Source organism: Oncorhynchus mykiss, chromosome 9 (assembly GCF_013265735.2).
Source record: "Oncorhynchus mykiss isolate Arlee chromosome 9, USDA_OmykA_1.1, whole genome shotgun sequence".
Taxonomy (NCBI): Eukaryota; Metazoa; Chordata; class Actinopteri; order Salmoniformes; family Salmonidae; genus Oncorhynchus; species Oncorhynchus mykiss.
Window position 1 is genome coordinate 44,030,917 of NC_048573.1, and position 12,125 is coordinate 44,043,041.

At 42.6% G+C, this 12,125-nt stretch overlaps 1 long non-coding RNA gene across 1 annotated transcript; it reads left to right on the plus strand.

Annotated features, from left to right (window-relative positions):
* The first annotated feature begins 3,399 nt into the window (after positions 1–3,399).
* LOC110533015 lies at positions 3,400–3,924 on the plus strand. Its single transcript, XR_002474917.2, has 2 exons — positions 3,400–3,592; positions 3,838–3,924. It is a non-coding gene; the product is annotated as an uncharacterized LOC110533015 (long non-coding RNA).
* The last annotated feature ends 8,201 nt before the right edge of the window (positions 3,925–12,125 follow it).

Consider the following 12,125-nt stretch of genomic DNA (forward strand, 5'->3'; position numbering starts at 1 on the left):
GGGCGTCTTGCAGCTTTTTGTTGAGACATGGAGGTTTGGTGAGTGTCTGCTAAACTGATCAGCCCGTAGTTGGGCTGAACGGTATACTAGCATGTGGTATTGCTAATGCCTCATCACCGAGTTTTATTGGCCCGTGGCTTCTTCTCTTGTTTGTGTTATTATGGAAATGAGCTCATCTGTGCCCCAAATTAATCATTTATGAATGTAAAGTAATTGAGAGAGAGAATGTGTGCATATTGGTGGTATGCTAATAAAATTGTGACTCCCGACTAAAATTAAATCCGGCTGTCCTTTCTTGCTTTTTTTTATGAGGCCAATATATGTCAACACACTGACATTCACCATGCGTTGAAACTACACTGAACAAAAATATAAACGCAACATGTAAAGTGTTGGTTTCATGAGCTGAAATAAAAGATCCCAGAAATGTTCCATGCACACAACAAAAAGCTTATTTCTCGAAAATGTCCTACAGGATTCCTGCAGGAATTCAAACGTTTGTGAAGGAAATGTGCAGGTGTCCTGAAGGAATCCTGTAGGATTGACACAATCCTGAAGGAAACGTCCCTGATGCTCCTGCAGAAGTATGACTTGTCCTGCAGAAATGTATAAAATCCTGCACAAACATGACCGAAACCTGCAGGACATGGTAAGTCCTGTAGAACCATGACAATTCCTGCAGCAATCCTGCAGGATATGGCAATTCCAGAAGGACCAATTCCAGCACGAATCCTGCAAGATTTTGATATTACTAGGGCCATATCAGCTAGTCAAACTGCCGGAGGAGATAAAGTGGGTGTGGAGGTGAGTGCACATAATTTTGTATATAGCTAGCTAGTTTTTTATTAAAAAAAACGTTACAATTTACAACAAGATGAATGGTCATGTGACATCTTGGTCACAATAGCAACAGTTGACAGCTGGCAGTTGAGGAAATGGCTGCCAGTCAGTTTAGCTAGCTAGTTCAAGTACTGCTAATATTACTCTTTTTTTTTTTTTACAGGTAAGGAGTCAGAGAAACATACTAAGATTACAACAAATGTTTATATGAACATGTTATGGGTAGCATAGTTATTTCTTTAATGTGTTGTGTTTGCAGAATATTGGTTATGATTAAGTTAGCTAGCATGTTCTCTGCCACTGGCTGTTAGCTAACTAGCTTTAAAGAAACAGTTTAAAACTCTTGCTTCCATGGAAAGGGACAAATGAGGTATGATATCCCTCCTGCCATGTCTCTTTGGTACTGTTGTCACAAGTTAGGCTATCATTTTTAAATGTTTTGAAACGGATGGTAATAGATTTGATGTTCTGAATGACTAGGCTAATGGCTTCTTGGCAAGCATTTGACGGCAGTAATCAAGTCACATGACATGTAAATAAGGAAGTGATTTCATTTAAATAATAAAGTTGAGTTTAAAACATTGGCTATGTTCCAAATTGCATACTTGCGTTCTCTCAAGGGTGATCTTCCAAGAACACCTGAGAGAGCATACATTCTATTATAGGAGAACGCAGAGCGCTTAAAATCTGCAAAATATGAAACGTACTTCGACGTGCCCTCTAACCTAAATAGGAAACTGCATCCTCACACAGCCAGTGTCAACAAAGCTAGCTTTTAGGTTAGCTAACTTTTTCTGTTTACATTGTAGCCAATGCAGCGTTAACATTTTCTTTAATTCACTACTGTTCAAAGATTGAGTCACGTAGAAATGTCCTTGTTTTTGAAATAAAAAAAATGGCCATTAAAATAACATCAAATTGATCAGAAACAGTGTAGACATTGTTAATGTTGTAATTTATTTTTGTAGCTGGAAACGGCTGATTTTTTAAAACGGAATATCGGAAGGCCCATTATCAGCAACCATCACTCCTGTTGCTGTGTTAGCTAATCCAAGTTTATAATTTTATAAGGCTAATTGATCCTTAGAAAACCCTTTAGCAATTATGTTAGCACAGCTGAAAACGGTTGTCCTGATTAAAGAAGCAATAAAACTGTCCTTCTTTAGACTAGTTGAGTATCTGGAGCATCAGCGTTTGTGGGTTCGATTACAGGCTCAAAATGGCCAGAAACAAAGACCTTTCTTCTGAAAATCATCAGTCTATTCTTGTTCTGAGAAATAAAGGCATGCCTCCCGGGTGGCGCAGTGGTTAAGGGCGCTGTACTGCAGCACCAGCTGTGCCATCAGAGTCCCTGGGTTCGCGCCCAGGCTCTGTCGTAACCGGCCGCGACCGGGAGGTCCGTGGGGCGACGCACAATTGGCCTAGCGTCGCCCGGGTTAGGGAGGGCTTGGTCGGTAGGGGTGTCCTTGTCTCATCGCGCACCAGCGACTCCTGTGGCGGGCTGGGCGCAGTGTACGCTAACCAAGGTGGCCAGGTGCACGGTGTTTCCTCCGGCGCATTGGTGCGGCTGGCTTCCGGGTTGGATGGCTGTGTTAAAGAAGCAGCGGCTTGGTTGGTTGTGTATCGGACTTTCAACCTTCGTCTCTCCCGAGCCCGTACGGGAGTTGTAGCGATGAGACAAGATAGTAGCTACTACAACAATTGGATACTACGAAATTGGGGAGAAAAAGGGGTAAAATTCAAAAAAAAATAAATAATAATAATAAAGGCGTGAAATTTCCAAGAAACTGAACAGCGCAAACTGTCTCTAACCAGAATAGAAAGAAGAGTGGGATGCCCCAGTTAGAGTGTCTCTGTTTGAGAAACAGACACCTCACAAGTCCTCAACTGGCAGCTTCATTAAATAGTACCTGCAAAACACCAGTCTCAACGTCAACAGTGAAGAGGCAACACCGGGATGCTGGCCTTCTAGGCAGAGTTGCAAAGAAAAAGCCATATCTCAGACTGGCCAATAAAAGATTAAGATGGGAAAAACAGACACTAGCCAGCATCCCGGAGTCACCTCTTCACTGTTGATTTTGAGACTGATGTTTCGCTATTTAATGAAGCTGCCAGTATAAAACTTTCAGCAAACCTAGTACATAAAGTACTTGCCATTTCACGTTCTCAGGTTTGGAATCCCACTTGAAAAATGACAGTTGACTTCCGTACTCGCTATTCGCTCTTATTAGAACACAAGCATGCAATTTGTAACACGTGTATCAATGAAATAATGCAGTATTTTCACTGAAATATATTCCGTCTCAATTCTACACATTTCACCACTACCATGTGAGTTCTCTTTTCCTTTACAGCTTAGATTACAGGGAGCACAGAAAACACAAACATGCACCTAGTATTTCACTGGAATTCTTTACTGTGTATTTCTAGTAGTTTAGCTTTAGAAGGCCACCATACCGCATTAGAGTTGTTAAGTTAATGAGAAAACAATACATTTACTAATTAAACGGTTTCTGATTCTTTTGCTCATTTGCAGCTCCATTTGTCCAATAGGTTGTCTTTTGCTACTACAATATATCATTTGCACTATTTTGTTGCTGTTTTTCATGTAACACACAGATGTTCTGTAGTTATATTCTGAACATTGCCCCTCTCATCTCTCTCCTGTCCTTCCCAGTTAAGACAGAACCTGTTAAACAACAGTGAGACTGACTTAGACAGAAGGCAGCGCTGGACAGCCATGCAGGCGAAGGTAACGCCACAGTTTCAGCCTCTCATTTCTCCCTTTAAAACAGAGCCTAAGTCACACATGCATACTCAGATGTTGGTATACAAGCCATATTAAAACCAACTATCCCCAAGTTTACAATTTCAGACGTCCGTTTCCCTTCACACCAATACTCAAACTGTTCATGTGATGTTACCATTACTCTCACTCTGGTTGCAAAATATGCTTTTACTTACAATATCTATTCAAAAATATTTTCTTTCTCCTAGGAATCATCTTTTATGCAGTGATGGTGAAATGGACAAACGCACACATCAGCTGTTCCTTCATTGAATAATAAAATTGCCATGCAATCATATCTTGTGTAATCTGTCCATTCTTTTGAAGAATGTGGATCGTTCTACATGAAATTCTCTGAAGGATGAGGAAGAAATCCAGTAGGTTGTCCTACAGGAAAATGGCCCTGGACATCTTGTGGAATTACCTGCAGGATTCTTACGTACAGGATATCCCACAGGATTATGGGGCAATTTTGGTGTAGCACAACTATTGCAGGTAGTCCTTCAGGAATCAAGCCTACATGATTTATTTGAGGACTCTCTGCAGGATTCCTGCAGGATTGTTTTCCTGAAGGACCTACATGATTCATACCTGCATGGCCCAGAAAATTCTGTGGGATATTATGCAGGACATCTATTCTGCAGGATTCCTGTAGGAGTTTTTTTTGTCCTGTCTATTAAGCCAATGCCACAAACAATTGTCCACACTGGAAAATGTCAAAACTACAGCCAAAGTATGTTTCCTCACATCCAATAACGGGTGTTTCTCAAAGATGCCAGTCTAAGTCACTATATCAAGACTGAATATAGGAGGGGGAGGCACGCAAAATAGGAATCAATGTGTGTGTGTTTCGCCTTCTGCCACCGGCTGAGCTTATCCAGAAGATCTGTTCTGCTTCACATGCCGTGTCTTCACACACACACACAGTCATGTTATACCCACTGCTGAGTGTGTGAACCCCCATGCTCGTGCCGGTCCAAATCAGCGTTCCAATAACAAACCCTCTATTGGCTGCTATGATTATTCCCTGTGACAAATGCTGGACGCTTATATCTGACATGTTCAGCCGCACGATGTCGGCCTTCGCTCTATACTGTACTGTGTTTGTGTGCGTGCGAATAGTCCTTGTAGAGAACAGTACAGGGAGGTAGGATAAAGTCAAGAGAATAAACCTTTTGGCAAATAAGCACATTTATTTAGTCACTTATGCCTGGACACTGGACGGCTGTAATTAATAGGTATTTTATATTTAAAGCTGCAATATGTAACTTTTTGAGTGTGTCGAACTGCAATGCTGCTGGGTTTTTCTTCACGCATGCTCAACAATTTCCTGTGTGTATCAAAATTGGTCCACCACCCAAAGGACATTCAGCCAACTTGACAACTGTGGGAAGCATTGGAGTCAACATGAGCCAGCTTCCCTGTGGTACACTTGACACCTTGTAGAGTCCATGCCCTGACATATTCAGGCTGTTTTGAGGGCCTAATGTTTTGTACACCCAGTGTAGATGTGTACAGTGTGATCATTATTTATGTTTTCTTTATTGATGTGTTTGACAGATTGTCATTGGAAACAAAACAGTTCTTCATTGACTTACCTGTCAATGATAGTGAAATAAAAATGTTTAACAAATGGTAGGGCCGAGAGTGAATCTTTTGTGACTGAAACCGCAAAACTTCACAATGAATAAAAACAACAACAGGGAACCCCCCCAAAAGAGTCATCGAGGTGACTGCTGTAATAAGCAGAAAGGAGTTGCAGTTTCCTTAGTGTTGCTGTAAAGTGGACCACACATGCAGATATGTGCGCAGCAGAGGGCACTTCACTCTTAATGTGTATTAACCAAGGGGGGATTTGTGCAGTGAAGCCTTCCCAGACAGAGTCTTATGGCACAAGGTACGGTATAGTATGGTATATGATGTGGTGGCGGTGGCTGTGTGCGTCTGAGGCTGGGCCTCGGGGTAATAGGGCCGTGTCCGTTCACAGGGGCTCCCCAGGCCGGACACACGTCTGAGTGAACAGATACAGGGCTATGTCTGTCTGAGTGTATGTGTATGCATGTGTGCGTATGAGGCGGGACCCCCACCGCTAAGGGCCAAATCACCCGCTGACAGACAGACTGTGAGCCGTCACCGATGATACCGTGGGGATGCGCAGCGGTGCGCTCCCTCCGTCCCACAGGACCTAACCCATATCATATCCTATCTGGGGCTCTTTTCTCTCCCTCTATCTTTTGTGCCCCGGGATGCACTGCGGTAGGTCAGGTATACAGGGGGGAAAGGGGAAACTTATGACCATTGTCTCAAGCCCAGTGATTCCCCGAGCCTGCTCAAATGTCCTGTCTTTTCAACATACCTGAGTTCTCTCTCTCCTCTACATCTTTGCGAAGCAAATCCCCCCCACCTCCCTCAGCCCCCACCACCTCCGAGACTCAGCCTCTCCTGCTCCTCGTCCCCTCCCTAACTTTCCTCTCAATGGGTTCTTCTGGTCTAACAATGCGGCCCGGGGGAGAGGAAGGGGGAGAGAGTCCTGGCCATGGTTATGAGTGGCTGGGAGTGGAGTGCACCTGGATGGGCAGGCTTCCTGGCCACGCTGTGAGGGGCTATTGTGTGGCATGTCAGCGGCTCGCTCCTTTAATGGGGCCTGTATATCATCGTTCTGATTATGGCAGATGACTGGGGCCGGGGGCTCGGGAACCCCCCTGAGCTCGGGGGACAGGGCTTAAAACGCGGGACCCCAAATCCCATCGGCTGAAATCCTAGCACTTAACCCCGGCTATGGCATTGTGTGCTGCCATAGGGATTTTTTTTGCCTGATTCTTTTTAAATGGACTCCTCTGTCCGTCCCCCCTCCTCCAATCCACCTTCTCTCCCACCCACCCCCCATTCACTCCATGGATTCTTTACTTGGGTTTTTTCCATCTTCCTTCAGTATATAACTTTTTTCCATTGCAGGAAAAGGAGGTCGGGGCAAGCACCTGTCTCCTCTGTTTTCACACGTTTAACAAGCAGACGCAGCTTCCTCACTTTCTAGGCCTCAAGTTGGATTCAGAGAGACCGAACGACAGAACACTTTCACGGGATGGTAGATTTCCATTAACTGCAATAATGTGGACGTCCAACTCGCAGAGACTTATCGAAAGTATCCTAGACAGCAAACCCACATTTGATGACCCCATACGTGTATTGAACCTACAATCTGGCTGTTTCTCAGCACAATGCTGATCCCATCCCATCTTGGAAGACTAGCCAGTTAAGTGACTTACTTGGATAGACAGAAGTTGAATAATCAAATCAATTAAATTCAAATCAAATGTATTTTATAATGCACTTTTTACATCAAGAAGAAGCTCCCGCAGGGTAAGCTGGAAATCGGGTCAACGGTCAAGGCTTGGTGGAGATGTCGTGGCTTCCCCGGGTGGTCTGAGGTGGTCATCTCTGGAGCCTGTGCCTCAGTAGAGCCATAACCACACCAGTTCAGGGCCCTGTGGTACGAAAGTTATTTATACTAAACAAAAATATAAATGCAACATGTAAAGTGTTGTTCCCATGTTTCATGAGCTGAAATAAAAGATCCTAGAAATGTTCCATATTCACAACAAGCTTATTTCTGTAAAATGTTGTGCACATTTTCCTTTGCCAAAATAATCCATCCACCTGACGGGTGTGGCATATCAAGAAGGTGATTAAACAGCATGATCATTACACATGTGCACCTTGTGCTGGGGACAATAAAAAGGCCACTCTAAAATGTGCAGTTTTGTCACACAACACAATGCCACAGATGTCTCCAGTTTTGAAGGAGTGTGCAATTGGCATACTTACCACGGGAATCTCCACCAGAGAAATCAATGTTACTTGAGGAACCAATACCAATGTAATTTTAGAGAATTTGGCAGTACAAACCGTACTCGCAAGACCACGTGTAAACATGCCAGCCCAGGACCATCACTTCTATCTTCTTCAACTGCGGGATCTTCTGAGACCAGCCATCCGGAGTATCTGAGGAGTATTTCTGTTTGTAATGAAGCCCTTTTGTGGGGAAACACTTATTCTGATTGGCTGGGTCAGCTCCCCTGTTGGGGGGCCTATGTCATCCCAGGCCTCCTCATGGCTGCGCCCCTTCCCAGTCATGTGAAATCCATAGATTAGGGCCTAATGAATTTATTTCAATCGACTGATTTCCTTATATGAACTGTAACTCAGTAAAATCGTTGAAATTGTTACATGTTGCGTGTACACACACATACAGTTGAAGTTAGAAGTTTACATACACCTTCGAAAAATACATTTAAACTCAGTTTTTCACAATTCCTGACATTTAATCCTAGTAAAAGTTCCCTATCGTATGTCAGTTAGGATAACGACTTTATTTTAAGAATGTGAACATGTCAGAATAATAGTAGAGAGAATGATTTATTTCAGCTTTTATTTATTTCATCACATTCCCAGTGGGTCAGAAGTTTACATACACTCAATTAGTACTTGGTAGCATTGCCTTAAAATTGTTTAACTTGGGTCAAACGTTTCGGGTAGCCTACCACAAGCTTCCCACAATAAGTTGGGTGAATTTTGGCCCATTCCTCCTGACAGAGCTGGTGTAACTGAGTCAGGTTCGTAGGCCTCCTTGCTCACACACGCTTTTCAGTTCTGCCCACAAATGTTCTATAGGATTGAGGTCAGGGCTTTGTGATGGCCACTCCAATACCTTGACTTTGTGGTCCTTAAGCCAATTTGCCACAACTTTGGAAGTATGCTTGGGGTAATTGTTCATTTGGCAGACCCATTTGCAACAAAGATTTAATCTATTTTGTGAAGTGCACCAGTCCCTCCTGCAGCAAAGCACCCCCACAACATGATGCTTCCACCCCCGTGCTTCACGGTTGGGATGGTGTGCTTCACGGTTGGGATGGTGTGCTTCACGGTTGGGATGGTGTTCTTCGGCTTGCAAGCCTCCCCCTTTTTCCTCCAAACGTAACAATGGTCATTATGGCCAAACAGTTCTATTTTTGTTTCATCAGACCAGAGGACATTTCTCCAAAAAGTACGATCTTTGTCACCATGTGCAGTTGCAAAACGTAGTCTGGCTTTTTTATGGTGGTTTTGGAGCAGTGGCTTCTTCCTTGCCGAGCGGCCTTTCAGGTTATGTTGATATAGGACTCGTTTTACTGTGGATATAGATACTTTTGTACCTGTTTCCTCCAGCATCTTCACAAGGTCCTGTTGTTCTGGGATTGATTTGTACTTTTTGCACCAAAGTACGTTCATCTCTAGGAGACAGAACGCGTCTCCTTCCTGAGCGGTTTGATGGCTGCGTGATCCCATGGTGTTTATACTTGTGTACTATTGTTTGTACAGATGAATGTGGTACCTTCAGGCATATGGAAATTGCTCCCAAGGATGAACCAGACAACATTTTTTCTGAGGTCTTGGCTGATTTCTTTTGATTTTCCCATGATGTTAGGCAAAGAGGCACTGAGTTTGAAGGTAGGCCTTGAAATACATCCACAGGTACACCTCCAATTGACTCAAATTATGTCAATTAGCCTATCAGAAGCTTTTAAAGCCATGACATCCTTTTCTGGAATTTTACAAGCTGTTTAAAGGCATAGTCAATTTAGTGTAATTAAACTTTTGACCCGCTGGAATTGTGATACAGTGAATTATAAGTGAAATAATCTGTCTGTAAACAATTGTTGGAAAAATGACTTGTGTCTACAAAGTAGATGTCCTAACCAACTTGCCAAAACTATAGTTTGTTAATTAACAATACATTTTTGGAGTGGTTGAAAAATGAGTACATACACCTAAGTGTATGTAAACTTCATACTTCAACTGTATATATAGTCCAGTATATCGCCTATCGGATAGGATTAAATGCATAGAGCACCCATCAAGTCAATGATTCATCCGTTCTATTCATTATATTTCTAGTCATTTAATCCTATCCGATTGGGGAAATCCAGATTGCTAACTTTTGAAAAACTGGGCCCAGAGCATGACAGCCATTTCAACATTACATACATCAGGGTTGTATTCAGTAGGACACAATGTAGCAAAATGTGTTCAAAACAAAAGTTGACAAGTTGAAGTTGTGCTACCCTCAGATTCCCAATTTTTTTTCCTGTTTGCTCCTATGGAACATTACCCAGGGCTGTTCAATGACCGTGCCCTTGAAGGCCAAACCCTTGCTGGTTTTCGTCTCTACCTGGTAGTTAATTCATATAATTGATTAGGCCAGATATTTTACTCACCTGTTGTCCTCCTAGCCAGTTCGGAATTAGCTTCTCATTAGAAGGAAAGACTGAAAACCAAAAGTGTGTTGGCCTTCTAGGACAGGATTTGAATAGCCCTGATGTACAGGATAGTACTCAGAGAAATTAGCACTCCAATGTGACATAAAATAGTATAATTTTTAACGCATGTTAACAGTTATCATACAATATTGTACAATCAATGCACAAGTATTTGACTTAAGGACATGAGAAAAAAAACTATATGACAGTGAGCCTTGAATAATGAGATGTCATTTGTTGCATTTGGCCTGATAGTGACGAGCTCGGAGTTCGGTGCTCGAAACACAATGCCCCTTCATTTTAAATGTGTTGAAAGCATTTCCACAGTATGTGATCAGTACGGGAATGAATAAATGAATCAATTACAATGCATGACTGAATAAATTAATGGATAAATTAGTGAAGAACATTTAGGAATTTAGAGGATTAAATGAATTCATGAGAATCTTGTGCAAGTTTCTCCTTGTGTATATGAAGAGACATGTTAGCTGCTCAACCAGCTCCCCATGCTGGCTAAGTCCTAGAAGAGCAGCCTGACACACACCCACAACTTTTGTCTTGTGTATGAACTCCAAAGTCCAGGATCTGAAATATTTTATGGTAAATATTAAATTAGGATGTGGAGTCTAAATTATCTAAAAATATATCTTACAAGTAAATGTTTTGAAAAGGTGCTCAAGCAATAAAGATGTAGACATATTTCGAAGAACTGAGAGAAGTGTAATTTACTTGAGGGACCAATACCACTGAATTGATTGGTGTTGTACGAACTGGATCCTACTTGAATGAGAATAAAATAATTTCAACTGACCCAGATAGAACAATCATTACCTCAAGGCATGCAGCATAAATAAGGAATGTGTGTGGTTGTTCTGTTCATCTACGAGGGCAAGGAGAAACGCTTGTGTAATTGAGCATTTTGGGCTTTAAATGGTGTGTGTGTGTGTGTGTGTGTGTGTGTGTGTGTGTGTGTGCGCGCATGTCTGTGTGTGTGTGTGTGTTCTGTTCATCTATTTATTTGGAAATACAGAGTGTCTGAGGAAAAAAAGAGTAGGCCACATTAAGCTGCTCTTAATGAGGTGAAAATTGCGTGTCTGGAAGTGCTGTCTCCGAGCTTGCAGACAATACTCTCCTGCCGCAAGAAAGACATATGTTACAGCTCCTCTTCTAAGCTCCAGCTATTTACCATCATAGGACTAATTAACATCATCATCAACAACATTATCATCTTTGCCGTCAGAAAGCAGCAGCAGAGACAACGTCCCTGGTGAGAGTTTGTTGACATGTTAGGCACATTATGTTCACTGTTTGGGAATGACGTGTGCCTTACAATAACATTTATCAATTCTCTGCTGTTCAAAGCCATGATACAACAAACTGATTTGGACCCATTAGCCACAGCCACTGTCATTTTAGTCTGTGGTGTGCACATTTGTGTCAAGTTGGGTGGATGTCCTTTGGGCGGTGGACCATTCTTGATACACACGGGAAACTGTTGAGCATGAAAAACACCCAGCAGCTTTGCAGTCCTTGACACACTCAAACCGGTGCGCCTGGCACCTACAACCATACCGCTCAAAGGCACTTAAGATCTGTTGTCTTGTCCATTCACCCTCTGAATGGCACACATACACAATCCATGTCTCAATTGTCTCAATGCTTAAAAATTGTTCTTTAACCCGTCTCCTCCACCTCAATTTACATTGATTGAAGTGAATTTAACACGTGACATCAATAAGGGATCATAGCTTTCACCTGGTCAGTCTGTCATGGAAAGAGCAGGTGTCCTTAATGTTTTGTACACTCAGTGAGTATTATATGACATTTAGCAGAGGTGGCCCCAGCGGGAATCAAACCCATGACCCTAGCCTTGCAAGAACCATGTTCTTCCAACTGAGCCACACAGGATAATAGATTGTGAAGTTTGGTCCCTTGAATTAATATCAATCTATAACCCCCTCCATTTTACACATGGATTCATGTTGACAGTGGGTGTTTCTCAACATGCATACTACCGTACTCCACACACTCATGCTACGAGCGCATTCTCCGACAACGTTCTCTTGAGTAGGTTCTTGTGAGGACGAGAGTGTGGAGAACGCATAAAACATTACATTTGAGAAGCACTCCCTCTACTGTATTACTTCACGCTGCATCTCCCCGTTCACTGAACCTTCTTCCAGCCAGGACAATGGCAACAA